The sequence below is a fragment of the Lepus europaeus genome, chromosome 8, assembly GCF_033115175.1.
Source record: "Lepus europaeus isolate LE1 chromosome 8, mLepTim1.pri, whole genome shotgun sequence".
Classification (NCBI taxonomy): domain Eukaryota; kingdom Metazoa; phylum Chordata; class Mammalia; order Lagomorpha; family Leporidae; genus Lepus; species Lepus europaeus.
The window spans coordinates 115,729,454-115,752,572 of NC_084834.1; positions in this window are offsets into that span (position 1 = coordinate 115,729,454).

Sequence of the window (23,119 nt, forward strand, 5' to 3'; positions counted from 1 at the left end):
ACCCCATGTTGTACCCCAGAGGTTTCCTGAGAATTTACCTCCCAGGACACCTGAGCAAAGACGTCCTCCTGGTTCCCGCCCTTTCTCCTTGCTGTAGTATATTCTAAGAACTCAGCCAGAGACATCCTATGAGCAAGGTCACTGTATTAATTTCCAGGACTGCAGGCACCGAATACCACAAACTGGATGCCGCACAATAACGGAGATGTGCTGCCTCTCTGCTGGAAGCCGAACGTGCCAGGATTAAGGTTGCCAGCAGGGCCTTGTTCCCTGGAGACCCTGGACAGAACCCTTCAGTGCCTCCTCGTGTCTGCTGGTCACCACAGTCCTCTCTGGCCCTTGGCTTTTAGCTTCATCATCCCAGTCTCCACCTCCGTCATCTCACGGTGTTCTCCCTGCATCTCTGTCTTCATATGGTGTCTTCTTTTTTTTTCTCTCTATTTTTTGTCTGTTACATTTTCCCATAAGAATGCTAGACAGAGCCCATGCTGTGCATAGTAGCTTACGCCTCTGCAGTGCTGGCATCCCATTTGGGTGCTGGTTTGTGTCCCAGCTTCTCCACTTCCGATCCAGCTCTCTACTATGCCTGAGAAAGCAGTGGAGGGTGGCCCAAGTGCTTGGGCCCCTGCACCCACATGGGAGACCTGGAAGAAGCTCCTGGCTCCTGGCTTCAGTCGGCCCAGCTCTGACTGTTGTGGCCAGTTAGGGTGTGAACCAGCAGATGGAAGATCTCTCTCTGTTTCTCCCGCTCTCTCTGTAACTCTGCCTCTCAAATAAATACTTTTTTTTTTTTTTTAAGAATACCAGTCAGTGGATTAGAGCCCACTCTAATGATCTTATCTTAAACTGATTATATCTCCAAAGAACTTATTCCCAAATTAGTCACCTTCACAGCTATCAGGAGCTGGGTCCTCAGCATGATTTCAGGAGTACACAGCTCAGCTCACACAAAGTCCTTGAACCAAATACTCCAGTTGCTCCCTCTCTCCCTCTGAGTAAGGCTGAACTGGCCTACAAACTGGACAAACGACACCTGACACCTCAGCTCACTTTGCTGCATCCATAAAGCCTGCTGTTTTCTTCCCACATGCTGGGCACCCCCATTCAGAACCTTTACATCTGCTCCTCTTTGCACCTGGAGTGCTCTCCATGCAGACACCTGCCTGGCTCTTTACAAATGTGTCCATCCCGTCTGCGAATGCCTCTGGGGTGCTTCCTCTAACACCCTGCTTAATATTACAAATGCCCTCACCCCACACTCTATCACACTTCCATTTATTTTCCTCCACAGAACTTCTCACTTGTTAATATGCTACCTAATTGACTCATCCATTGTGCTTTTCGCAGGTTCATAATGTGACATCCTTGGCCTCTCTGCCATTAAAAACATTTAAAATTATATTTTATGGTTGCATTGGTATAAAGACATATATGAGTATACTTCGAAATGTGTGTAGAAAACCAAATTAAGAAATAAATTTAATTTGTTGCAAACATTTTTGAAATTCATGCATATGAGAGGGCTTCAAAATTTAGGAAGTATATATTATGAAAAAACTACACATGAATCTCAAAATTGTTGCCCTGAAATAAACTTACCTTTTAATTCCATTTTTCACAAACTCTTGGCAGCACCCTTGTATAACCTAGGATGGATATATTGTCATCATATTTATATTATATTTTTTCTTATGATTTTTAAAAGCAAAATTCAAAGGTTTTGGTGGGTCCCTAGGGAGTATTATAGGGCTGTGCCCAGGCTGCCTAGTGGTAGGCAGGCTCTGATTGTAACCATATCTTCCCACACTCTTGTCTGTCTTACTCACTGGTGTTCCCTAGCAAGTTAAAGGGCCTGGCATAGAGTAGTGTTAAACACAGATTTGTTGAACATATGAATGGCTAAAAATACCATTTTGGTTTTCTATTTGAAATGGGTTTTCAATTCCTTCGTGAAATAGGTTGGTGAGGTCAACCCTGGAATGTGCTGGTCTTTTCACCTTGGCATTGGTTTGTCCACCTTCAGAAAACATCTGCAACAGGCCTGCATCCCGGCTTTGCCCAGCCTTTGGAACCCAGGACTGTGGAAACGGAGCTGGCAAAACCAATTTTCTGCAGCCCAGATGGATGCACTGGAGAGTCCTCGTGCTTTGTCAGAACGTTATTGCAAATGTTACAAGACACTGTTTTTGAACTTCTAAAGTCTTCCTTAAACACTTAGAACAATAGATTTTTTTTTTGCTGGTACCTTGAGATAAACAATAATATTGAAATATCTTCTGTTGAGCAAAATAAATCAGGAACAACCTTACCATAATTTCATTGAACTAACCTGGTATGGTTGTCATATTACAGAGATTTGTTTTAATGAAATAAAAAAAAAAATAAAGAACTCTAGAAAAACTGGTGGGTCTCAGGTGGTAGACCAAGTATAAGAGAATGAGTAAATTTGATTTGTATTTATTAGAAAAGGAGAGATCAGACTTTCAATTTGATTTGGGAAAACTGAAGTTAAACTCGCAAGGGTGTAACTATTGCTTGTTTGTACTGAAGAATCTTGATACCTCTGAATTTCTTAGGATAAATGTGACCACTGAGACTTTGAGGAGAAATGTTGTTTCATGAAAAGTAAACATCATTGCAATGCTGCGTATATTAGTAATATGCAGATTATTTTAGTATAGAGATGATCGGCTTAATGGGGACTTCCTTACCCGCTCTGCAAAAATAGTGAGTTAGCTCGTTTATTCAACCTTCTTGTGTGAGGCCTCACACAGAACCTAACACTCAATAACTAGCTGCACTTGTATGTCCATCCCTCTCTAGGCTGATAAGGAAGCACGTGCAAATTACTTTAGCACATAGATTGCCAGCATGATGCTTTTCCTCTTGAATAGTCAGTCAATGAGCTGTTAAATATAAAACAATTCAAAAACTATGGACAGAGTGTTCTCTTAAGCTTGTTTACCTTGAATAAATATTTAGGAAATTCTTTTGAGAGCATCTTCCTAATCACTGTATGTGTATGCATGTGTTTGTGTGCATGTGTGTATGTACATGTATGTGTGTGCATGTGTGTATGTGTATATGTGTATGTATATGTGTGCACTTTTGTTTATGTGTATGTATGCATACACACGTGTATGTAAATGTATATATATGTGGGCATGTGTACAAGTGCATGTTTTTATGTGCATGTGTTGCATTGTGTGCATGTATGTGTGCATGTATGTATATGTACGTATGTGTTTATGTGCACGTGTGTGCATGTGTGTATGTATGTGTGTATATGTGCATGTGTGCACATGTGTGGTGTGCATGCATGTGCATGTGTATGTGAGTGTGTATGTATACGTGCATGTATGTATTTGCATACGTGTGTCGATGCATGTATATGTATGCATGCACATGTATGTGGGCATGTGTGAATGCATGTGTTGTGTGTATATATGCATATGTGTATTGTGCATGTGTGCGTGTGTATGTGTGTGAGTGCATGAGTGTATGTGTGTTCATGTGTTGTGTTTATGCATGTGCATGTGTGTATGTGTGCATGTGTGTATGTGTGTATGCATGTATGTGGCTGTGTATGTATGTGTGTATGTGTGTGCATGTGTGTATGTGTGTATGTGTGGAGGTATGTGTATGTGTGTGCAAGTGTGTGTGCATGTGTGTGTATTTCACTTACTTATTCAAGATCTGGGGTCCTAATCACATCGGAGCAGAACAGAGAATATTCTTATGACTTAGTAAATATGTGAGTATTTCAATAAGTCCATGGAGAAAGGAATTAAAGATAAGTTCATTTTGGCATGGAAGTTTTTAGAAATCCATGCAAAATTTTTTCATAAGGAATCTCTTCCATGAACTTTGGAGGGACCCTCATTCTTACCCTGATTAAATAATTGTGGTCAGCATCTATTCAGATGTAGGGGCTATTTACTCCATATTGTAAGTTTAAATAAGTCTATGTGCCAATTCATTGACTAAAATTTTGGAGACCCAATAGGTTAAACAACTTTATTAAACCTAGATCTATCTTATTCCAAAAACTACATTTTCTTCTCCTACATCTTCACATAGGTAATGTGGTATTTAGTAATTGAGCAAGTTTGTAAGCTACATATTAAAATATACCATGATATACTTGTATAAAATGGCTTACATTTTTATTTCAGTAACCACTACATTAAAATACAAATTCTGAATCATGATTATTTCTGCTAGAGGGAACTATATGAAATGATTTATATATTCCTGGGGAAAATAGAGACATTTACCCTGACAGATATTGGCCTGTGGGATTTTATATCATTTTTACATCTTTATTTTGTCATGTCATGGTCAACTGTGAAAATGATTCTAGCACTTTTATCTTTTTTGTGCTTCCTTACCTTGTGACATTTATTTCTGACTGAGTCCTTTAGTTCTATAAGTATAATCTTCACTTGTTTTCTTTTTTCTAGCTTATTTATATCTATTCATTATTTCTTAACATTTCTTTGTAACTTGTCTCCCCCCATTCCTTAAAACCTTCTTACCATACTATCTAAGATTCAAAAAAGTCTGCAATGCTACTTCTCAGATTTCACAGCTTGGGAAATATCTCTTCCTTGATCCTTTGGATTTCTGCCTTATTAACTATTGAAAGTGATGCATCCCATTGTGTTCCACTTTTGCATTAAACACATGAAAGGTAAGGACTGGCTCTTTTGCACCATAGCAATTGCTACCCCTACGTTCCTTGTCTGGCATGATCGTCAGCTGCCTGTTGCCATTGTTCAAGTGATGTTATGGTTTTGTCATGTGTGATCTTAATTTGTGAGGTATTTCACTTGCTTTTTTAAGATTAAAAAAAAAACAAAAGAGGGGAAGGAAATTGAAGCATTTCATCAACTGTGTTTCAAGCCTGTCGTTGCTGTGTTGTGTTCAGTTTAAGGTAGTGATACCTATCTTGAGTCACAGACCAAGTTCTTTGAACCATGGGGGAGCTGGGGTGGCTGCTTTACTCTTTTGTACCTAGCAACATATTTTACTGTTTCAGCTCCTGCAGGATGGGAGCACTTTTGATAAACCAGTTCTACTGTCTCTCTCCTTCCCAGACTAGAATCTTCCATCTGGATGCCAAAATGAATGGGCGTGTTATTGCCCTTGGCCAATATCTCCAATTTTATGTGTTAGACCCTGTGTTCATCTGTCCTTACTGTGTATTTGTATGAACACAGTTATATGCACAAATGTACACACACACACGTGAATATTAGGTGTTGGAAAAGTCCAGCATTATATGCCATATTTCTATTAATGTTAACTGCTGTTCTAAACTGTTTCTGTTACATGTTCTACATATTTTATCTGATTGTATCAACTCCCCCCCACCACCATTTGCCCTACAAGGTGCATTTTATACCTCAGCATCTGTGCCTAGGTTGAGACTCATGCCCATCAACGCCAGCTTTACCCCATCATCTCAGGTACTCCTTTCGTTGTTGGATAAAATGACTTGGTTTTAAATTCATACATCCCTAGGAAAAGTCAAAAAGAAAAGTCACTGAACAAATAGTTCTTTTTGCTTGTCACTTGCTGCTCTATTAGTGGGAGATAAGATCAACCTGCATACACAAAATGACTTCAAAAAGTTCTTGGATAACTAGTTTTGCAAACAAAAATGGTTTGAACTCATATATACAGTGGTCATCAAGGAGTTCCTGGAGGGAGAGCAGACATTTGGCCTAGCGATTGAAATGGTCAGGTCGCAGATTCTAGGCTCGATTCCTGGATCCAGTGTCTGAGTTTGACTTCCTGCTAATACAGACCCTGGAAGGCAGCAGATGATGGTTCAAGAAATTGGTTTCTCCAGTGCACGTGAGAGATCTGGATTGAATTCCAGGCTTCTGGCTTCAGTCCCAGGTTATTGTAGGAATTTGGAAAGTGAACCAGAGGATGTGAGCTCTCTCCTTCTTTCTCGGTCTCTCTGTCCTCAAATAAATTCATAAAAAAGTATATTTTTAATCACCAAAAATACATACATGAAAAAGATATGCATGAATTTAAAAAAAATTACTTCACCAAAATAAACTTATCTTTTAATTCCATTTTGAGTGAATTTTTGAAAATACCCTTGTACATATATGCTTATATGTACATACCTATCCTCTACCTTGTCCATTAAAAAGGACATGCATTTCACTTGTGCAGCTAACATATTATCCTTCTCTAATACAACTCACCAGAACTTTCCTAGGTTTTTACTGTATACAAGGTACTGTACTAGCTCTAGAGTAATGAATAAGACATGAGGTCTACTCTTTACAGAGTCACAAGCCTCTCTCTCTCCCTCTCTCTCTCTCTCTCTCTCTCTCTCTCTCTCTCTCTCTCATGCACACACATACAGATCACAACAGCACTTCTCAAATTCTGTGAATGAAAACGATGCCTAATGGCATATTTCCTGGACAAACCTGAGAATGTAGGTGAGTAGCAGAGCGCCAGCTTTCACTCTGATCTTTTTCTTTTCATTCCCTGGTGGCAGTGGAGGTGGTGGATTGTTTTAGGAATAATCTCGAATGAAAACCAGAGAAGCTCTAGCAATATGAAACTGCATAATTTATGTAAGTTCTCTGTAACCCATTTCTGTGTGAATTCTAAGTAATCACACACATCACACATTTGTTGTGGTTTTATATCTACCTCTATGCATGTACATATATATGTGTGTGTATATATATATATACATATATATATATGCAGTTTCCAGATCCCATAAATCATAAAGAAAACTATTAGCAAAAACTATGGCAGATACTGGGGCTACAGCAGGGGCAGACAAGTTTCTACTTTGTGAAGATTAAATTTGAAGGGATATTTAGTGTATAGCTACATGGGTCAACCTACAGTAACATATAATTATCTAAATGATATATCACAGGGGGCCAGTGTCGTAACCTAGTGAGTTAAACTGCTGCCTGTGATGCTGGCATTCCATACAGGTGCTGATTTGAGTCCCAGCTGCTCCATATCTGATCTAGCTCCCTTCTAATGCACCTGGGCAGGCAGTGGAAGATAGCCCAAATACTTGGGCATCTGTACCCACACTGGAGGCCAGATGAAGCTACTGGCTCCTGGCTTCAGCCTGGAATGACCTAGCAGAAGGAAGATCTCTGTCTCGCTGTATCGCTCTCTCTCTCTGTAAGTCTGCCTTTCAAACAAAGTAAATAAATCTTTGTATATATGTATATCATATAATGCAGTGATATATTTTGTAATTATATTACATTATTATTTATTTTATTATTAATTATATTAATACATATTATAATAAAACAAATATTATGTTATTTATTATTTTATATTATATTACAATATTATTACATTATTATTATAGCATATTTGATAGATTTTTAAACTTTTTTATGTTTATAACAATGTGAAGAGTGAACTTCTTATTGTGTTATCCATGATCAAGGTGACAAAGATAAATAATCACAAAGTGTCACAAATACCCAGTATATTTTAAGGTTCCTGACAAGGCGCAGAATACAGTACAGCAATTACATTAGGCGACTTTCATTCAATACAGAAACGTTGCTGTTTGACTTGGCATTTCCCTGATTCTTGAGTATCGCCCGTGAGATGAATACCAGAGTTCATAAGATGCTGTCTTAGGTTGCAGATCACCGTCTGCCTGCCCTATTATTCTCTGAACTTAACAAGGACAGAATGCCCTTGTGTTTTCCAGATCCCATAAAGTGTAAAGGAATGAAACCTAGGGTGACGGAGGAAGAAGACAGTAGACTCTCCAGAATGGCCCCTTTCATCCTGATCACTCTGCCCCTTCCATCAGCTGGACCAGGGGAGCCTCTGATGGCTGCTGGCCTCTGGACAGGCCTGTGCAGAGATGAGAGAAGTAAATGTGTTTGGTGTGTGTGTGTGTGTGTGTGTTGGGGCTGGGGGCAGTGTTTAAAGTGATTACTAAAGAGACATCAGGCTTTCTAATACTGTTTTGTCATTCACCCAAACCTATGAGTGCAAGCTCATGTATCCTAGAAGGCTTCTGTTTAAATGCATTTAAGGGAGAATGCTTGGTGGCATTTTTTTTTTTAAAACAAAATTTATTTTTATTTATTTGAAAGGCAGAGTTAGAGAGAGAGCGAGAGCGAGAGAGAGACAGAGAGAGAATCTTCCATCCTTCCTCCCCCAAATGGCTGGAGGAAACCAGGAGCCTGGAGCTCCATCTGGGTCTCCCATGTGGGTACAAGGGCCCAAGGATTTGGATCATCTTCTGCTGCCTTCCCAGGTGCATTGGCAGGTGATTGGGTTGGAAGTGGAGCAGCTGGGACCTGAATCGGTGCCCATACGGGATGCCAGCAATGCAGGTGGCGGCTTAACCTGCTATGCCACAACACTGGCCCAGAGGCATGTTACAGAGTTATAATCTATTGCTCAGAAAACCAATGTGTGTGGATATAGAAATACTGGGTTTCAGTTTACTTATCTGTAACTCAGGGCAGTAATTGAGGGTGTTTGTGAAGATAAATTCATTTACTGTATATGCAGTCCTTAGGAAAATATTTGGCACACAGAAAGCATGATCTGGATAATATTAGAACTAAACTGGTTAATGCCACGATGTCTAAATCATTAAATAATTGCTGCTTGAAGGGGGATACATCAGAGCACTCGTGGTGATGGTGGATTTCCATGTTATATAATTACTATTGGCTTTATTTTTTCTTACTTAATGTGCATTTTCTAAAATTTCCATGATCAATATCAATTTTACTCATATAATACCAATATTATGGAATTATCATTTTTAAAGATAATGGGAAAGACAATTCATTAATAATACATTATGAAGCATTAAATGTATTATTATGGTGAGGAGTGAGGGACAGCTAGGTACATGTTAAATATTCTTGGAGCTAAAAGGGCAGAATATGAGAGGAAAGTTTGGGATTTAGCAATGCCAAGCATTTTGGGCAGGAGCTGAGCCGAAGGGAAACGAAAAGAAGGGATTCAAGTTAATGGCTTTTTCTGCTTCCTGACCAGAAGTGTGCAATTATGAAATGAATGATGTCTTTGCTGTTTACCAATCAGATATTGTGTTTTTTTTTTACCTATTCCTGCATAACATATTGCTCCCAAACATAGAAGGTCAAGGCAAGACCTATTTATCATCTCCCAATTTCTTCTTTTTAAAAGATTTATTCATTTATTTGAAAAGGCAAGGCTACAGAGAGACAGAGACACAGACTGAGACAGAGAGACTTAGCAAGATCCTCCATCTGCTGGTTTATTTCTCAAATGGCCACATCAGCTGGGGTGGGGCCAGACTGAAACCAGGAGCAGGATATCCATCCTCATCTTCAACATGGGAGGCAGGAGCCCAAGTACTTAGACCATCATCTGCTGCCTTCCTGGTGCCTTAGCAGGGGGCTAGATCAGAATAAGAGAAGCAGAGAGTGGAATAGGCGCTCCAATATGGGACAGTAGTGCCCCAAACAGTGGCTTAAACCAGCATGCTACAACACCCACCCCTATCTCCCAATTTCTGTGGGCTGGAAGTCTGGGCTCAGCTTTGCTGCTTCTCTGTCTCAGACTATCACACACAAGGTCTAAGAATATGACTGGCCAGGGCTGAGGCTTGCTCAAACCTCACCTTCAATAGAATCTGCCTCCAAGCTGACTTCCACTGCTAGTGGAAGACACCAGCTGTTGAGTGGAGATCTCAGCTTGCTTTCCCTGGAGTGAGGAAGAAGAAAGAGAAGGAGGGAGGTGGGGAAGGAGGGAGGAAAAGAGAGAAGGAGAGAACAGAGAGAAGGAGAGAGGGGAAGAGAGAGAGACAGAGCATGAATGGGGATCATAGTCTGTTAGCATCATCTGTGTAGAAGTCACTTTTGCCATATTCCATTTGTTCAGAGGAAGCACCGCATCTGGCTCCACATTCAGAGATTGTACAAGGCCAAATACTGAGAGGTGGGATGATAAGGGCCATTTTAAGGTTACCTGCCCTGAAAGACATTGGCTAAGCTGTGCTAACTGCAGTTCGTTCAGCGAGAGCTCCTATCACCTGGTTCAATCCCCAAGTGCCTACAATGGCCAGGGCTGGGGAGGGGCCTAAGCTGAGAGCCAAGGACTCAATCCAGTTCTCCCACACGAGTAGTAGGGACCCAACTACTTGAGCCATCACTGCTGGATGCCATGGTCCTCATTAGCAGAAAGCTGGAAGCAGGACCTGGAGCCAGGATGTAAACCCAGGCACTGCAATGTGGGATGTACGCAATCTAAACTAACAGTTTAACTTCTAGGACAAATACCTCTCTTTTAATTCAATGTTCCATGAACTTTATGAAGCACTGCTGTGTATTTTTGTCAATCTAAGGAAAGTGAATGTTTCAAAGAGAGGGGACTCAGAGTGTTACCTGTTGCAGAAAAGGTAAATAAAATAAACATCAAAAGGCAAGTTTCCTTTACAATGATCAGTAAAACCATAACATTGATGAGAGCATTGTAAGACATACAGATGGGTGGGATTTGCAGTGCCATTCATGGTGATGAGAAAATGATGCCATTTTGCAAAAGTTTGGCTGTAGAGAGAGAATAGGATGCTAGCTGGGTGGACCACTAGTTTATTTATTTTGTTTATTTGAGTAACGTGAAATAATCAGTAGAAAAGGAATGCCTGATCATGCAGAATAGACAGCAAGCAAAGGAGATAGTACAGAGATCTTCTGAGAGACCCAGAAGCCTGGGATCCAGCACACAGGAGGAGGATTTACAGTTTTACCTGCGTGAAGATGTGAAGAGCATGTGGAGATGAAAGTAAGTCTATAAAGTGCTTCCAGATAAGGAAAATAAACAATTCTTCTCTGGTATGCTCTATTTTCTCTTTCAAGAAGATGTAGAGTTAGCTGGCTGAGACTGAATATAGTTAAAGACTTGAAAAGAGTGGTTATGATTTTAAACACCTTTAAAAACTGGAAAGAGAGCAGATATTAAAATACAATAGAGCTCTGCAGCTTAAGGGACCCAGTTGAGGTTGGAGGCCAAACACTTCACAGATCAAAAGCACTAGAATTTTGCATACTCTTTGATCTTCTATGTGTGGATTAGAAATTTACCCTAAAGAAATAATTATGGATGTACCCAAGATATAGGCATGGAGGTGTCCATGCAGGAGTTATAAAAGTGAGGAGCTGGAAGCAACTTAAATGTCCATTGATAAGAATATTTGTTAAATGAATTAAGTTGCATCCACAAATAGAACATCATGCAGCCATCAGTAATTATGTTTCAGGGAGCAGGCATTTAGTCTAGATGCTCTCATCCTTCACGTCAGAGTGCCCAAGGTTGATTCCTGGATACGGCTCCCGATTCCCATGAATGTGGATCCTGGGAGGCAGCAGGAGATGGCACAAGATCTGGGTCTCTGTCATCCAAGTGGGATACAAGTGGGGTTTTGTTCCTGGATCCTGGCATCAGTTCCTGCGCAGCTCTGGTTATTGCAGGAATTTGGGGGAGTAAACCATCAGATGGTAGCTCTCTCTGTCCCTCTGTCTCAAATAAATAAGTGAAAAAAATTTAAATTATGTTTTAAATGAACGTAAGCATCTTTTGTTTGATTATTGTTTATACCCCTTTCCTATTTTCCTGCTGGACTGTGGTCTTCTTACTTTTTATTTATTGAACTCTTTATTTAGTAAAGCCATTAAACCTTTGGCTGTAATGTAAATTAAAAATGTTATTTCACGAATAAGTAAATCATTAAGTTGAAAAATTATGTTTTATGAGAATTTCAAATAGCATGGATGTACGTTTGTAATATGGCTAATGAAAAATGGAGGGTATAGGATGACACACACTAAAGTTCCTTTTTAAAAATAAAATCGGGGCTGAATCATAGTGTAGGGATAAAGCCACTGCCTGAAAAGTCAGTATCTCATATGGGCACTGGTTCATATCCCAGGTTCTCCATTTCCTTTTTTTTATTTAATAAATGTGAATTTACCGGTTGCCCCTCTTCCAGGCCAGCTCTCTGCTGTGGCCAGGGAGTGCAGTGGAGGATGGCCCAAGTACTTGGGCCCTGCACCCCATGGGAGACCAGGATAAGCACCTGGCTCCTGCCATCGGATCAGCGCGGTGCGCCGGCCGCAGCGCGCTACCGCGGCGGCCATTGGAGGGTGAACCAACGGCAAAAGGAAGACCTTTCTCTCTGTCTCTCTCTCACTGTCCACTCTGCCTGTCAAAAAAAATAAATAAATAAAAATAAAAATAAAAATAAATGTGAATTTACAAAGTGCAACTTTTGCATTGTTGTGGCTTTCCCAACCCCCAACCTCCCTCCCACCCGCAGCCCTCCCATCTCCCACTCCCTCTCCCATCCCGCCCTTTATCGAGTTTCATTTTCAATTATCTTTATATACAGAAGATCAACTTAGTATATACTAAGCAAAGATTTCAGCAGACTGCACCCACACACCCGTACAAGATATAGAGTACTGTTCGACTAGTAGTGTTATCGTTAGCTCTCATAGTAAAACACATTAAGGACAGAGATCCTACGTGGGGAGCATGTGCCCAGTGACTCCCGTTGTTGATTTAACAATTGACACTCTTATTTATGACGTCAGCAATCAACGGAGACTCTTGCCATGAGCTGTCTAGGCTATGGAGGCCCCTTGAGTTCACCAACTCTGAACTTGTTTAGTCAAGGCCGTGTCACAGTGGAGGTCCTTCCTCCCTTCAGAGAAAGGTGCCTCCTTCTTTGATGGCCTGTTCTTTCTGCTGGTGTCTTGTTCACCGAGACCTTTCATTCAGGTTGTTTTTGCCACAGTGTCTTGGCTTTCCATGCCTGTGAGACTCTCATGGGCCTTTTAGCTAGATCCGAATGCCCCAAGGGTTGATTCTGAGGCCTGAGTGCTGTTTTGGGCATTTGCCATTCTATGAGTCTGCTGTGTGTCCCGCTTCCCCCACAGGATCATCCTCTCCCTTTTAATTCTATCCTTCATTATTTGCAGACACTAGTCTTATTTGTGAAATCTCTTCCGCGCTTACAAAGTGATAGGTTCTCCATTTCTAATCCAGCTCCCTGCTGATGACATGGGAAAAGCAATGGAAAATGGTCTAAGAGTCTGGGCCCCTGCTACCCGTGTGGGAGACCTGGAAGAAACTCCTGACTCCTTGCTTTTGCCTGGGCAAGCACTGGCCATTGAGACTATGTTGAGAGTGAGTCAGTGGATGGAAGATTTCTTTCTCTCTCTCTCTGTAACTCTGACTTCCAAATAAATATATAAAATAAATAAAAATGAAAACATAAAAATGAAGGCACTTACTACATACATGGAATATTGACAAGCTTTTTTTTTTTACAATATAAGTCTGAATATATATTTTTTCTTCCTGTTTTTTTTTTTAAACTTTTATTTAATGAATATAAATTTCCAAAGTACAGCTTATGGATTACAATGGCTTCCCCCCATAACTTCCCTCCCACCCGCAACCCTCCCCTTTCCTGCTCCCTCTCCCCTTCCAATCACATCAAGATTCATTTTCAATTCTCTTTATATACAGAAGATCAGTTTAGTATATATTAGGTAAAGATTTCAACAGTTTGCCCCATATAGCAACACAAAGTGAAAAAACTACCGTTGGAGTACTAGTTATAGCATTAAATAACAATGTGCAGCACATTAAGGACAGAGATCCTACATGATATTTTTTAAAAAATGATTAATTTTCCATGCAATTTCCAGTTTAAAACCAAGTTTTTTTTTTCATTTTCAATTATCTTTATATACAGAAGATCGATTCAGTATATACTAAGTAAAGATTTCATCAGTTTGCACCCACACAGAAACACAAAGTGTAAAAATACTGTTTTAGTACTAGTTATAGCATTACTTCACATTAGACAACACATTAAGGACAGATCCCACATGAGAAGTAAGTACACAGTGACTCCTGTTGTTGATTTAACAATTTGACACTCTTGTTTATGGCGTCAGTAATCTCCCTAGGCTCTAGTCATGAGTTGCCAAGGCTATGGAAGCCTTTAGGGTTCGCCGACTTTGATCTTATTCCAATAGGGTCATAGTCAAAGTGGAAGTTCTCTCCTCCCTTTAGAGAAAGGTACCTCCTTCTTTGATGGCCCCGTTCTTTCCACTGGGATCTCACTCACAGAGATCTTTCATTTAGGTTTTTGTTTTTTTTTTTTGTTTGTTTGTTTTTTTGTTTTTTTTTTTTTTTTTGCCAGGGTGTCTTGGCTTTTCATGCCTACAATACTCTCATGGGCTCTTCAGCCAGATCCAAATGCCTTAAGGGCTGATTCTGAGGCCAAAGTGCTGTTTAGGACATCTGCCATTCTATGAGTCTGCTGTGTATCCCGCTTCCCATGTTGGATCCTTCTCTCCCTTTTTGATTCTATCAGTTAGTATTAGCAGACACTAGTCTTGTTTATGTGATCTCTTTGACTCTTAGACCTATCAGTGTGATCAATTGTGAACTGAAATTGATCACTTGGACTAGTGAGATGGCATTGGTACATCTCACCTTGATGGGATTGTATTGGAATCACCTGGCACGTTTCTAAGACCACCATTTGGGGCAAGTCCAATTGAGCATGACCCAAATTGTACATCTCCTCCCTCTCTTTTTCCCACTCTTATATTTAACAGGGATCACTTTTCAGTTAAAATTTAAACACCTAAGAATAATTCTGTGTTTAATATAGTTCTGGAAGTTTTAGCCAGAGCTATTAGGCAAGAAAAAGAAATTAAATGAATACAAATTGGGAAGGAAGAACTCAAACTATCCCTCTTTGCAGATGAAATGATTCTGTATTTAGGGGACCCAAAGAACTCTACTAAGAGACTATTGGAAATCATAGAAGAGTTTGGCAAAGTAGCAGGATATAAAGTCAATGCACAAAAATTAACAGCCGTTGTATACACAGGCAATGCCATGGCTGAGGAAGAACTTCTAAGATCAATCCCATTCACAATAGCTACAAAAACAATCAAATACCTTGGAATAAACTTAACCAAGGACGTTAAATATCTCTACGATGAAAATTACAAAACCTTAAGGAAAGAAATAGAACAGGATACCAAAAAATGGAAAAATCTTCCATGCTCATGGATTGGAAGAATCAATATCACCAAAATGTCTATTCTCCCAAAAGCAATTTATATGTTCAATGCAATACCAATCAAGATACCGAAGTCAGGCTGGTGCCGTGGCTCAACAGGCTAATCCTCCGCCTTGCGGCGCCGGCACACCGGGTTCTAGTCCCAGTCGAGGCACCGATCCTGTCCCGGTTGCCCCTCTTCCAGGCCAGCTCTCTGCTGTGGCCAGGGAGTGCAGTGGAGGATGGCCCAAGTGCTTGGGCCCTGCACCCCATGGGAGACCGGGAGAAGCACCTGGCTCCTGCCATCAGAACAGTGCGGTGCGCCGGCCGCAGCGCGCTACCGCGGCGGCCATTGGAGGGTGAACCAACGGCAAAAGGAAGACCTTTCTCTCTGTCTCTCTCTCTCTCACTGTCCACTCTGCCTGTCAAAAAAAAAAAAAAAAAAAAAAGATACCGAAGTCATTCTTCTCAGATCTGGAAAAAAATGATGCTGAAATTCATATAGAGACACAGGAGACCTCGAATAACAAAAGCAATCTTGTATAACAAAAACAAAGCCGGAGGCATCACAATACCAGATTTCAGGACATACTACAGGGCAGTTGGTATCAAAACAGCATGGTACTGGTACAGAAACAGATGGATAGACCAATGGAACAGAATAGAAACACCAAAATCAATCCAAACATCTACAGCCAACTTATATTTGATCAAAGATCCAAAACCAATCCCTGGAATAAGGATAGTCTATTCAATAAATGGTGCTGGGAAAACTGGATTTCCATGTGCAGAAGCATGAAGCAAGACCCCTACCTTTCACCTTACACAAAAATTCACTCAACATGGATTAAAGACTTAAATCTATGACCTGACACCATCAAATTATTAGAGAGCATTGGAGAAACCCTGCAAGATATAGGTACAGGCAAAGTCTTCTTGGAAAAGACCCCAGAAGCACAGGCAGTCAAAACCAAAATTAACATTTGGGATTGCATCAAATTGAGAAGTTTCTGTACTTCAAAAGAAACAGTCAGGAAAGTGAAGAGGCAACCGACAGAATGGGAAAAAATATTTGCAAACTATGCAACAGATAAAGGGTTAATAACCAGAATCTACAAAGAAATCAAGAAACTCCACAACAACAAAACAAACAACCCACTTAAGAGATGGGTCAAGGACCTCAGTAGACATTTTCCCAAAGAGGAAATCCAAATGGCCAATAGACACATGAAAAAATGTTCAAGATCACTAGCAATCAGAGAAATGCAAATCAAAACTACAATGAGGTTTCACCTCACCCCGGTGAGAATAGCTCACATTCAGAAATTCACCAACAATAGATGCTGGAGAGGATGTGGGGAAAAAGGGACACTAACCCACTGTTGGTGGGAATGCAAACTGGATTAGCCACTATGGAAGTCAGTCTGGAGATTCCTCAGAAACCTGAATATTACCCTACCATAAACCCAGCCATCCCACTCCTTGGAATTTACCCAAAGGAAATTAAATTGGCAAACAAAAAAGCTGTCTGCACCTTAATGTTTATTGCTGCTCAATTCACAATAGCTAAGATCTGGAACCAACCCAAATGCCCATCAACAGTAGACTGGATAAAGAAATTATGGGACATGTACTCTATAGAATACTATACAGCAGTCAAAAACAATGAAACCTGGTCATTTGCAATAAGATGGAGGAATCTGGAAAACATCATGCTGAGTGAATTAAGCCAGTCCCAAAGAGACAAATATCATTTGTTTTCTCTGATCAGCGACAACTATCAGAGCACCAAAGGAGAAACCTGTTGAAGTGAAATGGACACTATAAGAAACAGTGGCCTGATCAGCTCTTGTCCTGACTCTAGATGTACAATGTAATACTTTATCCTTTTAGTATTTTTTTTGTTCTAGTACTAGTGGTATTGACAAGTTATTAGAAGTGTTTATTCCTGTATGACGGGATTACGTATGTGTTACTTAGTTGGAATTGCTCTAACAAAGTACCATTTACTGGGTGGCTTATATTCAATCCACATTTATTTTTAACACTTTTAGAAACTGAGAAGTCCAAGACCAAAGAACTGGCAGACTCTATTTCTCTTGAAGGGCTGCTTCCTTGTTCATAGATGACCATCTTCTCTCCCTGTCAACTCCCATGTGGGAAAAGACAAGGAATGTTTCTCAGGCTTGTTTTAAAATGCACCAATGCCATTCATGGGGGCTCAGCCCTCATGACCAATCACTACCCAAAGATCCCACTTCTTGATATCATCCATGGGAGCTAGGGTTTCAGCAGGTGAATTTTAGAGGGACACAGATTTTTATGTGAAGACACCTGAATCATATTTTGTTTGTTCTTGTTACTATTTACTCGTCTTTTTATTCTACATATTTATAATTCCTACTGTTTTGTTGAGTTATTGACAATCTAAAATATGATTCATGGCACAGAACAGAAACTCTTAAGTCAGCGTCCTGAAAATGTCATTATATGTGCTATCCAAAGGCATATGTGGGAGAAAACGCTCACGTGGCTTTGAAAACTTTTCACTGAAGTCTCACAGATGTGGTTTTTAGTGTCTGGATGTTGCAGGAGCATGTAGCATCCCCTGAACTGAGAAGTCTTGAGACCAAAGAATGAAGAAGGATGTCCTGTGTAAGAATGAAGACTTGGGGCCGATGCTGTAGCTCAGTTGGTTAACGCCCTGGTCTGAAGCGCCAGAATGGAAGACCTCTCTCTCTCTGTCTCTACCTTTCTCTGTAACTCTGCCTGTCAAATAAAATAAATCTTTTTAAAAAAAAACGAATGAAGACTTTATTCAGCAATTTACAAATGGAACTCCAGACTGGGATAGATGCGCAATGTGGTCAGAAGTTGAACCAATATTTTTCCTTCCAGGGCTGTAAATGTGGGGAAGATTTTTCACATTTGAAAATTAAATAGGGAGATAACGTAGGAGCTTGTTTCACAACACTGCTTAATGTATACTCTAAGAGGTGGCCTCTGGGACTCTCTCACTTCTCTGTCTTTCCCTCTCTCTCTCTTTTACTCTGCCTTGCAAATAAATGAATACATTTTTGTACAAGCATTTAAGTAACTTTGTGATCCAGCTAGAAAGTAGTTATGAGGGGAATGTAAAATTTTTACATCAATGTCAGCATCAGGTATCAATCATATTGTATTGGATGCTTGACATTAGCTTTTTTCTTTTTTCTTTGAATCTCAGGGTGTTTAATTCATTATGATTTATGTGTCAAGAGGTATTTGAAGTAGTTCTAGAGGTTTGTGTTTATGTGGGTGTATAATCTCAGTAAATAAATCTTAATTAAAAAAAAAGAAGTAGCCCATGAAGCATCCAGTTGTTTTTCCAGCAGGACCTGTGATAGCACTGAATCTTTTATTACCAGGGATCAGCATCACAGTGCTCAGTACCCTTCTGAGGGAGAGGGAAGGGTCAAAAAGATGGCATTGCTCTGGTTTGCTGTCCTAATGGTAGGGATGCCTGGAACTTCTAATATGCTAACTTGCATTTGGACTCCCCTTTCTCCTCATTGTAATTGACCACTGGATGCTTTTAAACAAAGGAGTTATCAACACTCTTTAAAACTAGTATTTCTGTTACTGCACTGGGAACTGGTGTGCTAGCATCTGCTTCCTTAAGAACCTAGATCTTCACTGTCATGAGTGCCTTCTTGTCATGCCACTGATAGCAAAAGCAAGAATACGAAATTCTACAGGCTGATAAAAGACATCAGTTTTCAGAAATCTGTCTCCAAGTGTACTAGTCGATGTGTAGAGTTTGTTTTTCTCATTTCAGAGGCATCCTTTTTTAGGTGACAGAACTTTCACACTCTTTCAGACACTCTTTCAGAAATGCAGCTTTTTTGTCTTTTAACAAATTTAAATCAATGAAGTTATGTGGATTAACAATGCTCACAAAAATCACATCTGAGAAATGGACCAGCCAGTGTTACAGAAAAAAAGATATATAAAATGATATATAAATGATATATAAAAAAGATATATAAAATATATAAAAAATTGTATATAAATACAATTTTATCATGTAAGCCTCTTCTTTTAATGGCTTCTCTAACCCTCTTCAAAGCTTTTGTGAATCATAATGAATGCTAATTATATGCTTATCTCTTAAATGTATTTAAGATGCTTTATCTTGAACCTGTGGATTACCTTCTCTTACATCTTCAATGATAATTTCCATGTATCATAACCTCCTTTTAATGTTTTAAGTGAACACATGCCGAAAATGTTGTTAAATTCATCGTATAATGAAGGAACCAGTAAGATGTTATAAGCAGTTTTCCAGTCTAAAGAGAAGATAAACTATATAGATTCATTGTGAATCTTACTTAAATTGCTTAATTAATGTAAAATTGGTCAATATCCACAGAATAATAATCATTTTCATTCTACTGAATCCAAGTAATTTGCATTTCTGTGATTGAGAATCATTCACATTATTATTAGCTTTTTATAATTTACAGAATTATAAGACAGGCAAATAGAATGAGAAGTGCAACTTCTGTAGAATCAGATAATTCAGAATAGTGTGAACAGTTTTCCACTGAAGACATCTAGTAGTCTACTGGGTACCTTTCAGTCTCCTCATTTCTCCTGAAAGTCTCTGTCTACTTTAGAATTGCCATAGTCACAAAGAAAAGTTATTGATTACAAAATAAGGCTGGTTTTATTATTTTGGTCTGATTATTTACATAATTGTAAGAATATTAATAAACCAGGTAGGCCTTCTTAAGATTGATTTTTGCAAATCAACAGTCATGTAGTGTGAAAGGTTATAAACACTGCAAGATGTACTTCTGTCTAAATATTCTTAAGAGTTGTCCCAGATTTGACTTATAAATGCTTTTGTTATTTGTTATCACAATGCTAGGAAGCTGATCTTAAGATACCCTCTCCACATATTTCACCCAAATAGTTCTAAATTTGTAGGATTTTCTCTCTCAGTCTCTTGAAATGTTGTAAGTTGCCTAAGCTCCCTGATCATCAGGAAGTGATCTTACTATTGTGTGGCTGGGACCCTGCAAACCAGGTCCTAAACATTTCCCTGGCAGTGTCTGGCCAGAAATTGTTCTCAAAAGCTACTTGTTATGTCTGACTAGAAGAGCATTGTTCCCAAGCATGACTGGAGTGACAAGGCTCCAGTCATTTGTCCTTTTATATTATGGTATAAACGTTATTCCTATTGCACCTATGTAGGTATCTATGGCTAAATAAAATGAAGAGGAGTGGTAAGAGTCTAAATCTGTTGATCCATGAGAGTCAGGTTCCATTTCAAATATTTCATCTCAATTGAAAAGCAGAGTTTATTCAATTGTTTGAGGTTTTAGGTATCAATGAGTTCATTTAGTCCTATAAAGGAATTTTTGTTCTATTTCATCTTTTTTTTTTTAAAGATTTATTTATTTATTTGAAAGTCAGAGTTACACAGAAAGAGGAGAGGCAGAGAGAGAGAGAGAGAGAGAGAGAGAGAGGTCTTCCATTTGATGGTTAACTCCCTATTGGCTGCAACGGCCGGAGTTGTGCCGATCCGAAGCCAGGAGCCAGGAGCCAGGAGCCAGAAGCTTCTTCTGGGTCTCCCACGAGGGTGCAGGGGCCCAAGGATTTTGACCTTCTTCTACTGCTTTCCCAGCCATAGCAGAGAGCTGGATTGGAAGTGGAGCAGCCGGGTCTCGAACTGGCGCCCATATGGGATGCCAGCGCTTCAGGCCAGGGCGTTAACCCACTGTGCCACAGCGCCGGCCCCTGTTCTATTTTGTCTTGAAAAAATTACTTATTTGAGAGGGAAGATGAGGAGAGGGAGGGAAAATGGGAGAGGGAGGGAGAGGGAGATAGCAATAGGGATATTGATAGGGAAAGAGAAAGAGAAAGAGAAAGAGAAAGAGAAAGAGAAAGAGAAAGAGAAAGAGAAAGAGACAGGGAGAGAGAGAGAGAGAGAGAGAGAGAGAGAGAGAGAGAGAGACTTTAACCCCTGCTTCACTTCACAAGTACTTGCAACAGTCCAGGGCTGAAGGTTGGAACCAGGACTCAAGCCCTAGTACTCTGATGTGGGACAGAAGTTTCCCAACTGGCATCTCAACCACTTGGCCAAGTGTCTGCCCCTTTGTTGGATCTTGAGTTAACATCTTCATGGAGCTGTGTGTTTTTCATCAAAAGAATGATGGAGAACCTGACTTAGTCCATTCCTGCAACCTCAAAGTGGTCCAAGTGATGTCTTGGCAGAAGATGCACTCCACATCCTAACCTTTACAGTGTCAACAGCTAAGGGCTTAATATAGTCTTTCCTTATGTGTTTTTGAGAGTGTTCGTCTTTGTGGAAGGAAACTGATTTTTTTCTATTTTAAAAGAAGTCAGTGAATGTTATATCCAATTGTTTTTAAAATAGACTTTTTTTTTAAAGAGTAAAGGAGTCGAGATATAACAAAATGATTGTGAATTATAACATAGCTATTTAGAGTAAACCAAGAATAATAAGATGGTGTGGGTAAGGCCTGCATTTCTACATGTTATAAAATCCACAGGCCTCATGTCCTTTGCTTTGGGAAACTCTGGCCTAGAAAATGCTGGATTTAAATGAAAGAAATAATGTTGTGCCTGAGAACATTTTAAGTAAACTGAAACTATGACAAGCAGCATTATACTGTTCCTGACTAAAAAAAGGACTACTGGGACTCTGAAAAATACAGGAAAACTAAAAACAATTATTTCATAACAGTTTCCTTTCATCAGTGCTTCCCTTGAGGTTAGAACATATTATTGAAAGCCAGGTCATTAACAAATACCCAATAGCTTCCCATAAAGCATTCAATTTCTGAAATACTTATATTAATAACCTTTTAAAGATACCAATTTAATGCAGGGAAGGCTCAATGTCTCTTCTGATTTGACAATTCTTCCCATAAACTCCTCGAACAAACCTAATTAGGTACTTTTAGCATCCCTTTTTAAGAGGCTAAACAATAAATCTTTGTGATTTTTCCAAGGCTCCTCTGGGAAACTTCAGATAGTTTTAGGTGTTAAAGGATAATTTTTAAGACAATGAAATTATGATTCCTGAGGAAATAGAAAATTAACATGTATGATGGATATTATTTAACTCATTAATTGATGCTGGACCCAGTATCATATTGCAATTAATTCCAATGTTATATTTCTTTTTTTAAACCTCTGCTCTATCTGAATTAACCAAAGCTTGTTCCTTGACTTTACAATTTTTTTAATCTCAGGTCCATGTTTTTGTTCTGATTTCTTATTTTTGTTACTTGGCTATTTAGCTTGTTTCCAAAATAAATTCAAACATATTTTCTATTTTCAAGTCCATTACCTTTATAATTATTTTTCCAAGACATTCAACATGGAATTTTAATTCATACACAAACCAACTCTAACTCACATTTTTCCATGTTAGACTTCCCTGGATCCACCTTTAATATTAGATGATAAAGCACATGCTACCTTCAGAGCCCCAGTAATGCATTTTTCCCAAGTCTCAGGTGTTGACATCTGAGTGGCCTCCTGCCAAGCACGGCCCCTTCTGTCATGCACCCTCAGATCGGCCAGCATTAGCATCTCTGCCAAGCCCTGTCTCATCACTATGTGGACATTGCCACTCCTCAAGTCCCATTACCTTCTGTGGCCACTGCCTGAGAGCCACTCCCTTCCAGATGTCCAGTGGGCAACACTGGGCTTCATCTTCTCTGGATTTGTCCACAGTCCAAAGTCCTGCAGTGCTCTGGGATGATATTTTGATCCTCTCCCCAATCAGCTGTTTTTATGTTTTGTCCCCAGCCTTATGGCTTGTCCCCATGTCCCATAGAGATGTACGTTAATGCTTTTTGGCAGTGTTAAGCCTCACCTGCATGTTCTTCTTGTGCATCGTGTGATCAGTTATTGGAGATGAAACAGAGACCACATCCAATTGATAAGATTATGGGCTGGACCTCAAATTATTTCAAC